The sequence below is a fragment of the Primulina tabacum genome, chromosome 1 (genome assembly GCF_025594145.1).
Source record: "Primulina tabacum isolate GXHZ01 chromosome 1, ASM2559414v2, whole genome shotgun sequence".
In the NCBI taxonomy this organism is placed as follows: Eukaryota; Viridiplantae; Streptophyta; class Magnoliopsida; order Lamiales; family Gesneriaceae; genus Primulina; species Primulina tabacum.
The window spans coordinates 35105612-35116086 of record NC_134550.1 but is presented as its reverse complement, the minus strand read 5'-3'; the positions used below and the strand labels follow the sequence as shown (position 1 = coordinate 35116086).

Here is a 10475-nt window from a genome sequence, read left to right as displayed (position 1 = left end):
AGTCACAGCTGACGAACGGAATTCAAATTAAAAAAAATGAACACGTATAGATTTTTATGATAATATGTGCTATGATTATTAACATGCTTTGACAGGTCACGATTATGCATACAATTTTACTGCAGACATGAAATGTATGTTGATTACGATATTTTTCACTGCTGCTTGTTATGTATATGTATTCGTTATTCCATTACAGGTGTGTCTTTAGATTCACTAGGCGTATGTGATCTAGTTGATCATGATATTGAGGGGACTGGAGGTGCCAAACTTTGAGTAGGCAGGCCTAGATGTGCACCCGACCCGAGGACCACACTTTTCCGCACATCATGATTTTAGGAGAGATGAGAGGAAATTGATATTTTTACACTGTTGTTGATTTACTGATGGTTATTATCATTTTTAATTATTATTTTTTCGCTTGAGATCGATCATTTTAAATTGTAGTATGTCTTTTAATTGTTAAATATTTACGATTATTTTTAAATGTCATTTTTCTTTAGTAGGATTGCATGCATGCAAATTATTTAAGTGTTTATTTTCAAAATGTGAGCTTTATAAAAAAAATACTTCAGCATTTTAAATAGTAGACGTTACAGTTGGTATCAGAACAAGGGTCATGTGTAGGGTTGTGCCACCGTCAGTTTCTGCAGCTCAGTCTTCAAACCTCAAGTCTGTAAGCTTTTATGTTTTAATGTTTTGAATGATTTACTGTTATCACCTGCATGTTTAAATGATTTATGCTTTACGAGGGTTTACTATACAGGTTTAACTGCTTTTATGATTTAAGGATTTACTATTTTAAAAACGAGATTAATTGCATGATGGGTTACGTTTATAAATTGTACTGATTTCATATATGCCTCCCAGACGTGCCCTCAGTACCGAGAGACAGGATGAGATTCCTGAAGGTGGCAGAGGACCTCCACCACCACAACCAAGAGACCCAACTACCCGAGTATTAGAGGGGATAGCTAAACTGATGGAGTAGGCCCAGCGGGCCCAGCAGGTGCCCCGACCACAGACAAATATCTATGAGCAGTTTAGACGGCTCGGCCTGAAGGAGTTTGGGGGTACCACTGACCCTTTCTTGGCAGAGGGATGGGTTAGATCGCTAGAGCTGCACTTTGACTACTTACATATGAGAGATGGCGATCGGGTCAGGTGCATCATTTATATGCTGAGGGATGATGCGTTCCTATGGTGGGAGGGAGCCGCCCATGCCGTCAACTTGGCTACTCTCACTTGGGACAGGTTCAAGGAGATTTTTTATGGCAAGTTCTTCCCAGATGATGTCAAGGGCCGCCTGACGTGGGAGTTTATGAGTCTCTGCCAGGGGGACTCTTCTGTGGCAGATTTTATCAGGAAATTTGATAGGAGCTGCCACTTCATGCCCATTATCGCCAGGGATGCCGCCCAGAAGTTGAGGAATTTCATGGACGGACTGAGACCCACCCTTCGTCGGGATGTTATGCTGCTGAGGCAGGCGGGTTATGACGAGGCCACCGCCTGCGCTTTCCAGGCGAAGCAGGCTCTGCAGGACATAGACTTCGAGATGTAGCGGAAGCGGCATCAGCCCCAGTCCAGTTCACAGCCTCAGAAAAAGCAGTATACGGGGCCACCAAAACAGCAGGGGCAGCAGAAGCTCCAGGGACAGTATAGGGGGCCAGGAAAGCAGCGACCACCTTAGGCACCAGGGGCTCCAAGGCCGGAGGGATGACCGCCATGCAAGCAGTGCAACAAATATCACTATGGTCAAATGCATGTGGGGCACCTACAGATGCTTCGTATGCAAACAGGAGGGGCACAAGGCGGCAGATTGCTCTCATAACAAGGGTTCCACTACCGGCAGCGCATATGTGATGCATGCCGAGGAGGCTGAGGCGGAGCCAGACTCTACTTTGATCACCGATAACCTTTACATTTGAGTTTTTATGTTTACCGCTTTGATTGCATTGGATGATTTGATGATTATGAGAATTTAGTTAGGAGATTAAAAACATAGAAGAATTAGGATGCAGGCTCTAACTAGTTGGATTTAAGGATTTAATTACATGAATTGAGAATTTTAAAGGCTAAATTCAAAATTTTTGATGGGCCAAAGTGTAATTTTCAAAACTTTAGGGGCTAAAACGCAAATTTCAAGATATTTTGGGATTAACTTCGAAATTTTCGAGGAATGCATAGGGTTAATTCAGTAAATTTTTAGGATTTTGGGGTAATTTCCAGTACGAAAATTTTTAAGTTTCAACACGATTAGATTTGATGGTATGTTCTGTCGCAGGGAGGATATATAGTTCAGGTGTAGCTACGCATGCATTGCTAGATTTAGGGGATACACATTCGTTTATGTCCAAATCTTTCGTAAAGCAACTAGAAATCATACCAGTGGCGATGGATTCAGATTGTCGATCCCATCCGGGGATCAGATGTTCATCTCTCAGATAGTGAAGAGATTGGAGCTTCGGTTACAGAAGTATGTGGTGCACGCAGATTTGATAGTGCTACTACTACCGGAGTTTGACATCATCTTGGGTATGGACTGGCTATCTTCTCATGGAGAAATCATAGATTTTTGACAGAGATCAGTGTCTGTCAGACCGCCCAATGGGAAGCCATTTGTTTTCGAGGCAGCCAGACATCAGCAGATGTCTCAAGTCATTTCCTGCTTGTGCTCGAGGAAGCTTATGAAGAGATGTTGCCAGGCATTCCTAGCAAGTATCGTATCAGTGTGTGAGCCAGCCAATCAGAGGCTAGAGGACGTTGATGTGGTCAGGGAGTTCTCTAGTGTTTTCCCTTAATATGTTTCAGGCATTCCACCAGACAGAGAGGTGGACTTCTTTATTGAGCTCACGCCAGGGACAGTGCTGATCTCTAAGGCACCCTACCATCTAGCACCTACCGAGATGAAAGAAATGAAAGATCAGATACAGGATTTGCTAGATAATGGATTCATTTGGCCTAGTTTTTCTCCTTGGTGCGCACCAGTTCTTTTTGTTAAGAAGAAGGATGGCAGCATGCGACTGTGCATTGATTACAGAGAGCTGAACAGGGTCACAGTCAAGAATAAGTATTAATTTCCAAGGATCGGGGATTTGTTTGATTAGCTGCAGGGAGCATGAGTGTTCTCAAAGATAGATCTTCGATCCGGTTACCATCAGCTGAAAGTGAGGGAGTCAGATGTGTATAAAACAGCCTTCCGGACGCGTTACGGGCACTATGAGTTTATGGTGATGCCATTCAGACTGACAAACGCTCCAGCGATCTTCATGGATCTCATGAATCACGTGTTTCAGCCATACTTGGATCAGTTTGTCATAGTTTTCATTTACGATATCCTGATCTACTCGAAGAGCAGGTAGGAGCACAGTCAGCGCCTGAGGACAGACAACTGTATGCCAAGTTCAGCAAGTGTGAGTTCTGGCTTGAAAGGGTTGCATTCTTGGGCCACATTGTATCTCAGGATGGTATGGAGGTTGACCCCATCAAATTGGAGGCAGTCAGAGATTGGTCAGTTTCTAAGAGCGTGACAGAGGTCCGTAGTTTCTTGGGATTGGCAGGCTATTATAGGAAGTTCATCTAGGGCTTCTCTTCTATTGCGGTGCCCATGACCGCCTTGATGGAGAAAAATGCCAAGTTTATCTAAGGACCTGAGTGTCAGGAGAGCTTTGCCACTGCACCAGTACTAGCTATGCCATCATGGCAGGGAGAGTTTGTGGTCTATACAGATGCATCGAAGCTTGGGTTGGGCACAGTTCTGATGCAGCAGGACAGAGTGATAGCCTACGCGTCCAGACAGCTGAAGGCCTATGAGAAGAATTATCTGACTCATGATCTCGAGCTAGCAGCAGTGGTATTTGCCCTGAAGATCTGGAGACACTATCTGTATGGGGAGAAGTGCATAATTTTTACAGATCATAAGAGCCTAAAGTACTTCTTCACACAGAAAGAGCTGAATATGCGACAGAGGTGGTGGCTTGAGCTGGTGAAGGACTATGATTGTGACATTAGCTACCATCCGGGTAAGGCTAATGTGGTTGTGGACGCTCTGAGCAGGAAGCACGCATTGATTGCTCATTTGTCAGTGCATAGACCGCTACAGTCTGAGATTCAGAGATTTGAGCTTGCATATTATGCCAGGGGCGAGGCCCCGAATCTTGCTACTCTAACAGTACAGCTGACACTGAGAGACAGAATTCGAGCAGGGCAGACTTCTGATTAGCAGTTACAGAAGTGGAGACAGAGGGACGAGGATAAAGGCCAGAGAATTTATACAATTGTGGACGACGTAGTTAGATATAGGGACCGTCTATGGGTTCCTGACAGTGATTCCCTCCGAGCAGATATCTTGAGCGAGGCCCACAGCACCTGTACTCCATCCATCCAGGGAGTACGAAGTTGTATAAGGATCTACAGACTCTTTATTGGTGGCCAGGCATGAAGCGAGATATTCTGTGTTTCGTCTCCGAGTGTTTGACTTGTCAGCAGGTCAAAGCAAAGCATCAGAAGCCTGCAGGGAAGCTTAGACCACTCCCTATTCCCGAGTGGAAATGGGAGAACATTGCTATGGATTTTGTGACTGGGCTTCCGAGGACTACTGGAGGACTCAATGTCATCTAGGTGATTGTTGATCGGCTCACGAAATCAGCTCATTTCTTACCGATCAAGAAGACATTCACCATGACTCAGTACGCAGAGTTGTACATCATGGAGATAGTCAGACTGCATGGGATTCCAGTGTCCATCATGTCAGACAGGGATCTGAGGTTCACGTCTACATTCTGGAAGAGTCTCCATCAGGCGTTGGGTACGAAGCTACTGTTCAGTACTGCTTTTCATCCTCAGACAGACGGTCAGTCAGAGAGGATGATTCAGATTCTGGAGGACCTACTCCGAGCATGCATGATCGACTTCCAGGGCAGCTGGGAGCCGAAGTTACCTCTTATGGAGTTCACATACAACAACAGTTATCAGGAATCGATAGGTATGGCTCCGTACGAGGCACTTTACGAGAGGAACTGTAGGTCTCCAGTTTATTGGGACGAGGTAGGAGAGCGAGCAAAGTTGGGTCTGGATATTGTCAGACAGACAACAGATTTAGTGGCCAAGATGAAGACTGCACAGAGCCGTCAGAAGAGTTATGCTGATCAGAGGCGGCGAGATCTTGAGTTCACAGTAGGGGATCATGTTTTCGTGAAAGTTGCACCGATGAAGGGTGTGATGAGGTTCGGGAAGAAGGGCAAGCTCAGCCCTAGATTCATCGGATCATTTGAGATCCTAGAGAGAGTTGGGATGCTCGCATACAGAGTTGCTTTACCGCAAAATTTTGCGGGAGTTCATAATGTGTTCCACGTCTCCATGCTGCGGAAGTACATGTCGAACCCTTCGCATGTACTTAACTATGAGCCACTTCAGCTGACACCGCACCTATCATTTGAGGAGAAACCCACACAGATATTGGATAGGCCAGAGAAGAGGCTCCGGAACAAGGTGATCCAGATGGCCAAGTTCAAGTGGTTGAATCATGCCAAGGAGGAGGCTACTTGGTAAACCGAGACCGAGATGAGGAGTCGCTACCCGGAGTTATTCGGTACGTTCTAAATTTCGAGGACGAAATTTTATTTAAGGGGGGAGAGTTGTAAGGTCCAGGAATTTAATTCACGTAACCTGAATGCATGCAATCTATGATTTTATTTAAATTATGGATTTAATTATTTTTATGCATTTTGTGCATAATTCTTGCATGATAGAATTTATTTCATGAAATTTTAAAGGTTCATGCATTAAAGATTTTTAAGTTGCATTTCGCGCTCGAACGAGAATGGAGACCGGGGAATTATCAAGAAAATTATTTTTATTACATGATTAATTTTTATTAATTAGCATAGGATGTTTTAAATATATTTTCAAGAAATCAGCTTTGTTGGGTATTTTTACTCGTCAGGGTATATTTTTCAGAAATAAGCAAATTTTTTCGAATCGATGGACTTTTTGAGGGTTCGGGTATTATTTTCAAAAACTCACCAAGACGAAATATTTTCGGGATTGTGTTTAGACTTAATGGGCCTACTTTTAAGCTTAATGGACTCTCAATCCATTTCCTACCCTTTAATTTTAAACTAGGGCCAATTAACCATTTTATTTAACCTTAACCTAGCACCTACATTATTATTTAACCTAAACACTCCTCCCCACCAGCCGACAACCCCTTCATTCAGAAGTTTGCTCTCGTTTTCAGTGTCTTCCTCAGCTGCAAGGCTTCGGCCATAGCTCTTTCTTCAAATATAAATTCATCTGGAAATCTCTCGACGCTCATTCTTTGATCCTCTTGCGTATATATCATCAAGGCACGCATGTTCTTCTCTTGTGCATCATGCATGCTGATATTATGTGCAAAATTTGTGTGATAGCATGTGAAATTCTCGGTGTATGCATGTGTGTGTCTCGGTATTAGTTTCAAGCATTTTATTTCACTTCTCATTCGGTTCTCACGATTTACTTGATGTGGTTGCGAGGGGCTGCCGATCTAGGGCCTTAAGGTGCTATGTATGTCGAGTGTCAAGAGGTTCATAAGAGGGGATCGCAGCTTGGTGGAGTAATGCGTGAATTGATTCAAGAGCCGAGAGGTTGAGCAATTGGTGCCTCGTTTTGGGTTGGGGCTTGGACCAAATGTGAAGCCGACGGGGTGAGGGCATCTCCTGGCCATGGACTGGTCTCTGATGAGTCTGAGTCGCGATCTGGAAGAGTTTGAACACTGCTGGACTTGACTCTAGGGCCGCGCGAGGGAGCTCTAATGAAGAGGGGTCATGGTCGAGCATCATGGGAGGTCTAGCGAGAAGCTGGGATCTCCAGTGTGCATGTGACTATTTGCGTTGGTTCAGTAGCTTCAGGGATGTCCTAGGGTTGTCTAAGAAGGGTTGAGTCGGGGCTATGTATATGCATGCTTTTATTTAAGTGGTGAATATGATGATACGTTTTTGAAGGATGATAGTTGGTTGTGACTAACACGATGAAATGATGACACGAAAGGTTGGGACTCTGTGGATGGGTAATGTCGCCGCTGATGCCTCTTCGCCGGGTACCTCGGTTACACGTAGATGGATCCATCGAATGACATGATAATACGAAAGTCACAGCTGACGAACGGAATTCAAATTAAGAAAAATGAACAGGTATATGTTTTTATGATGATATGTGCTATGATTATTAACATGCTTTGACAGGTCATGATTATGCATACGTTTTTACTGCAGACATGAAATTTATGTTGATTACGATATTTTTCACTGCTGCTTGTTATGTATATGTATTCGTTATTTCAGTAGAGGTGTGTTGAGTCTTTAGACTTACTAGGCGTGTGTGATGCAGGTGATCATGATATTGAGGGGACTGGAGGTGCCGAATTCTGAGTAGGCTGTCCTGAATGTGCGCACAAACCGAGGACCACACTTTTCCGCACATCATGATTTTAAGAGAGATGAGATGACATTGATATTTTTACATTGTTTTTGATTTACTGATGGTTATTAGCATTTTTAATTGTTCTTGTTTCGTTTGAGATCGATCATTTTAAATTGTACTATGTCTTTTAATTGTCAAATGTTTACGATTATTTTTGTAAGGCCCTGTAATTAATTATCCGGTAATTTGGCATAATTAAAGTAATTACTGAGTTGTAAATTAAAATAATTATTTATGCCAAATAAATTCAAGAAGTGTGTTAAAAATATGTATTTTAGAATATCGGAGAATTTAACGATATAAAATACATATGAAGTTTAAATAACACACGAGAACAAAATATATGCAAACCGGGATTATTGGGCATGTGTTACCAATTTTTTTTAGTAACTAAATATACATATACATACACACAATTTATCATATGAGAGAGAGAAAGGAAGAATGAGAAACCCAATCCCCAATCCCGTAACTTTCCTTTCCCCTTTTTCCATTTTCACGTTCTTCCTCCTTCTTTCAATTTCTCGACCATCGTACGCCGTCCAACCACCAGAGAACGAGGCGGAGAGCTCATCAACCTCTTCCTCTAGCTCATGCGCCCTATTCCTGTTCTGAATCAAGGAAGAACGACGATGGTTCTAGGCTTTTATGCGAGCTCGGTTCTATGTGAACTTGTGTTCGTTTTGAGGTGAGATCTTGGTTTAGTTTCTTGAGTTTTGGTAAGGATTTGAAGCTTAGTATGTTAATTGGTTATTCCCCTGATTTCTGAAGTTTCCAGCTATTTTCAGCTCGTTTTCTGAATTTTTTTAGCTCGTGAACAGTAACTCCGACGAGTTTTCGGTGGGTTATCGCCTCGAGATCGCTAGCGACTAGAATAAACTTCGAACTTGTGAGTTCCTGGTCCGAAATTTCAGCTTCTAAGCGTGATAGTAGGCTGCCGAAATTTGGATTTTTACCCATTTCGATTTAAATTTTTTTCGTCGTTCGAATAGCGTTTTTTGACATATTTATTGGATAATTATTGTAGGTTCGGTCATTGGAAATCTTCGAGGTATATTTTGGCGAGCCTATTAATTATGTCGAATTGTGGTGTTATAAAGATGTTATAGTATGGTTGTTATCATTGGAATTAATCTAAGGATTATCGAGTTGATAATGGTTGGAATGTAAATAATGATGAGTTGTGGAATTATTCGGCTTATTTTATTATTTTAGGCTAAGAGAGTTCAGTTGATTATTCTTGAAGATCATTTTCGTGGTATAGGTATGTTACAGCTCGGTAATATACGACGGTAAAACATAAATTATGTTTAATTGTCATTCTGTGTTAAATGGATCGTGTTTATGATTTGTTGACTGTTGTAAATTGTTAAACGACTTCGTTGTGATCTATGTTTATTATTATGACATATTATTGGCATTTAGCATCGGGCATACAGTTACGACATTCATATTGAGCCCTATCGTTCTTGTTAGCCATTGTTGATATCCGTTGTTATCTGGCACTGTTGTTTATCTCGGGATCATTGGGTGGCTGATAGGCCTATACACACGAGACCGTAGATGTGATTGAACAATCCCGTGGTTAATGCAGCCTTTTGAGGTGAGCGCTGGGGTTGTGTCATCTAGATCGTTATGTTGTGTCATCCTGTTATATCGTATCAGCTGTATGGAGGCCGAGTCAAGAATGTTATTTCAGCACAGCTTGGCATACCTCGCATACTTGGCAGGGCGGTTTAGCTGCATGACGATGTAGCTCCCCTGTGTTGTTGCTCAAGCATTATTCCAGTTGTTATCGTACCATTTGTTGGATCCTGTTATCCCGTTATTCGTTTAGCCTTTCATGCATTGCATATCACATTTCATTAAATGATTATGCATGATTTATGTTATTGTTGTTATTGTTGGACTGTTTCATACCAGAATCCTAACCTCGGTTGTTTACTGGAGGGGCTACTGTGGTTGCTATTGGGCACCATGGTAGATCTCCCGAGTCGTTTTGCAGCATCAGGCCGAGGTTCCGCCAGTGGAGCTCGGGATTGAGGTTGGATTGCTTGGTTCTGTTCAGTGGAGTCTCCCAGTTAGTCTATATGTATGTCTTGGGTTTGTTTCAGTCTTGTATTGTAGTTTATTTTCCGGAGAGATGCCCCGTGTATCTGTAGTAGTATTTGGTTGTTTTGTGATGTTCTGAGTCGACTCTGTGATGTTTATGATTTGGTGAGTATTTGGTAAGTTTTAATTTCTGTTTAGTCCTGGCCAGTGCGGCTATAGGTTGTTTAATTTCGATTTTGTTTTAATGACTCTAGTGGGAGTATATTTTGATATAAATTGTTGCTTGAGTTTTTTCGGGATGTCCTATTTACAGGGAGGTCATGCCGAAATTTTTCTAGGGCCTGAGGTCCGTTTTAAAGTATTTTAAACCTTTTTTCCGCTGCAATTTTAAGTCAAATCATTATTGTTTGATCATTAATTGTCATTAGAGTAAATTGGCCTCACAATTTTTAAATGACATTTTTCCTTAGTAGGGTTGCATGCATGCAAATTATTTAATGTTTATTTTCAAAATGTGAGCTTTATAAAAAAAAATTTCTCCCGCATTTTAAACAGTAGACGTTACAGCTTGCACTCTAGGATTTTACAAAATATGTTTTTAATTATTTTATTGCATGAATATGTATGTCATTTCATGTTTTATTTAGAGCTTCATGCATTAGAGTTTTAAGTTGCATTTCGCGCACGAACGTGTAATGTAGACTGGGGATGATCAAGAAAAATATTTATATTAAATATGTGACACCCTAAAAACAAATGTGCATAAATGCATTTTTATTAGTATAAATTTTACTATTTTCACTTTTAAAATTTTATCACATTATTTTTCGGTACAAATTTTATTTGTCCAAAGTATCTAGAAATACATTAAAATACATCACAATATACTTAAAAATTCATCAAGCACTATGAGGATCCCATTCCAAAACCAAATACTCAAAATATAATAAAATATTATAATT

General features: G+C 41.5%; 1 long non-coding RNA gene across 4 annotated transcripts; it reads left to right on the top strand.

Moving 5' to 3' along the window:
• Positions 1-7909: 7909 nt before the first annotated feature.
• LOC142518786 (uncharacterized) lies at positions 7910-9741 on the top strand. Of its 4 annotated transcripts, none has more exons than XR_012813653.1 (4): positions 7910-8149; positions 8272-8350; positions 8489-8725; positions 9446-9741. It is a non-coding gene; the product is annotated as an uncharacterized LOC142518786 (long non-coding RNA). The 4 variants fall into 4 exon arrangements; XR_012813650.1 differs by having other exon boundaries at positions 9412-9741; XR_012813651.1 differs by lacking the exon at positions 9446-9741 and having other exon boundaries at positions 8250-8350; positions 8489-8662.
• Positions 9742-10475: the final 734 nt, after the last annotated feature.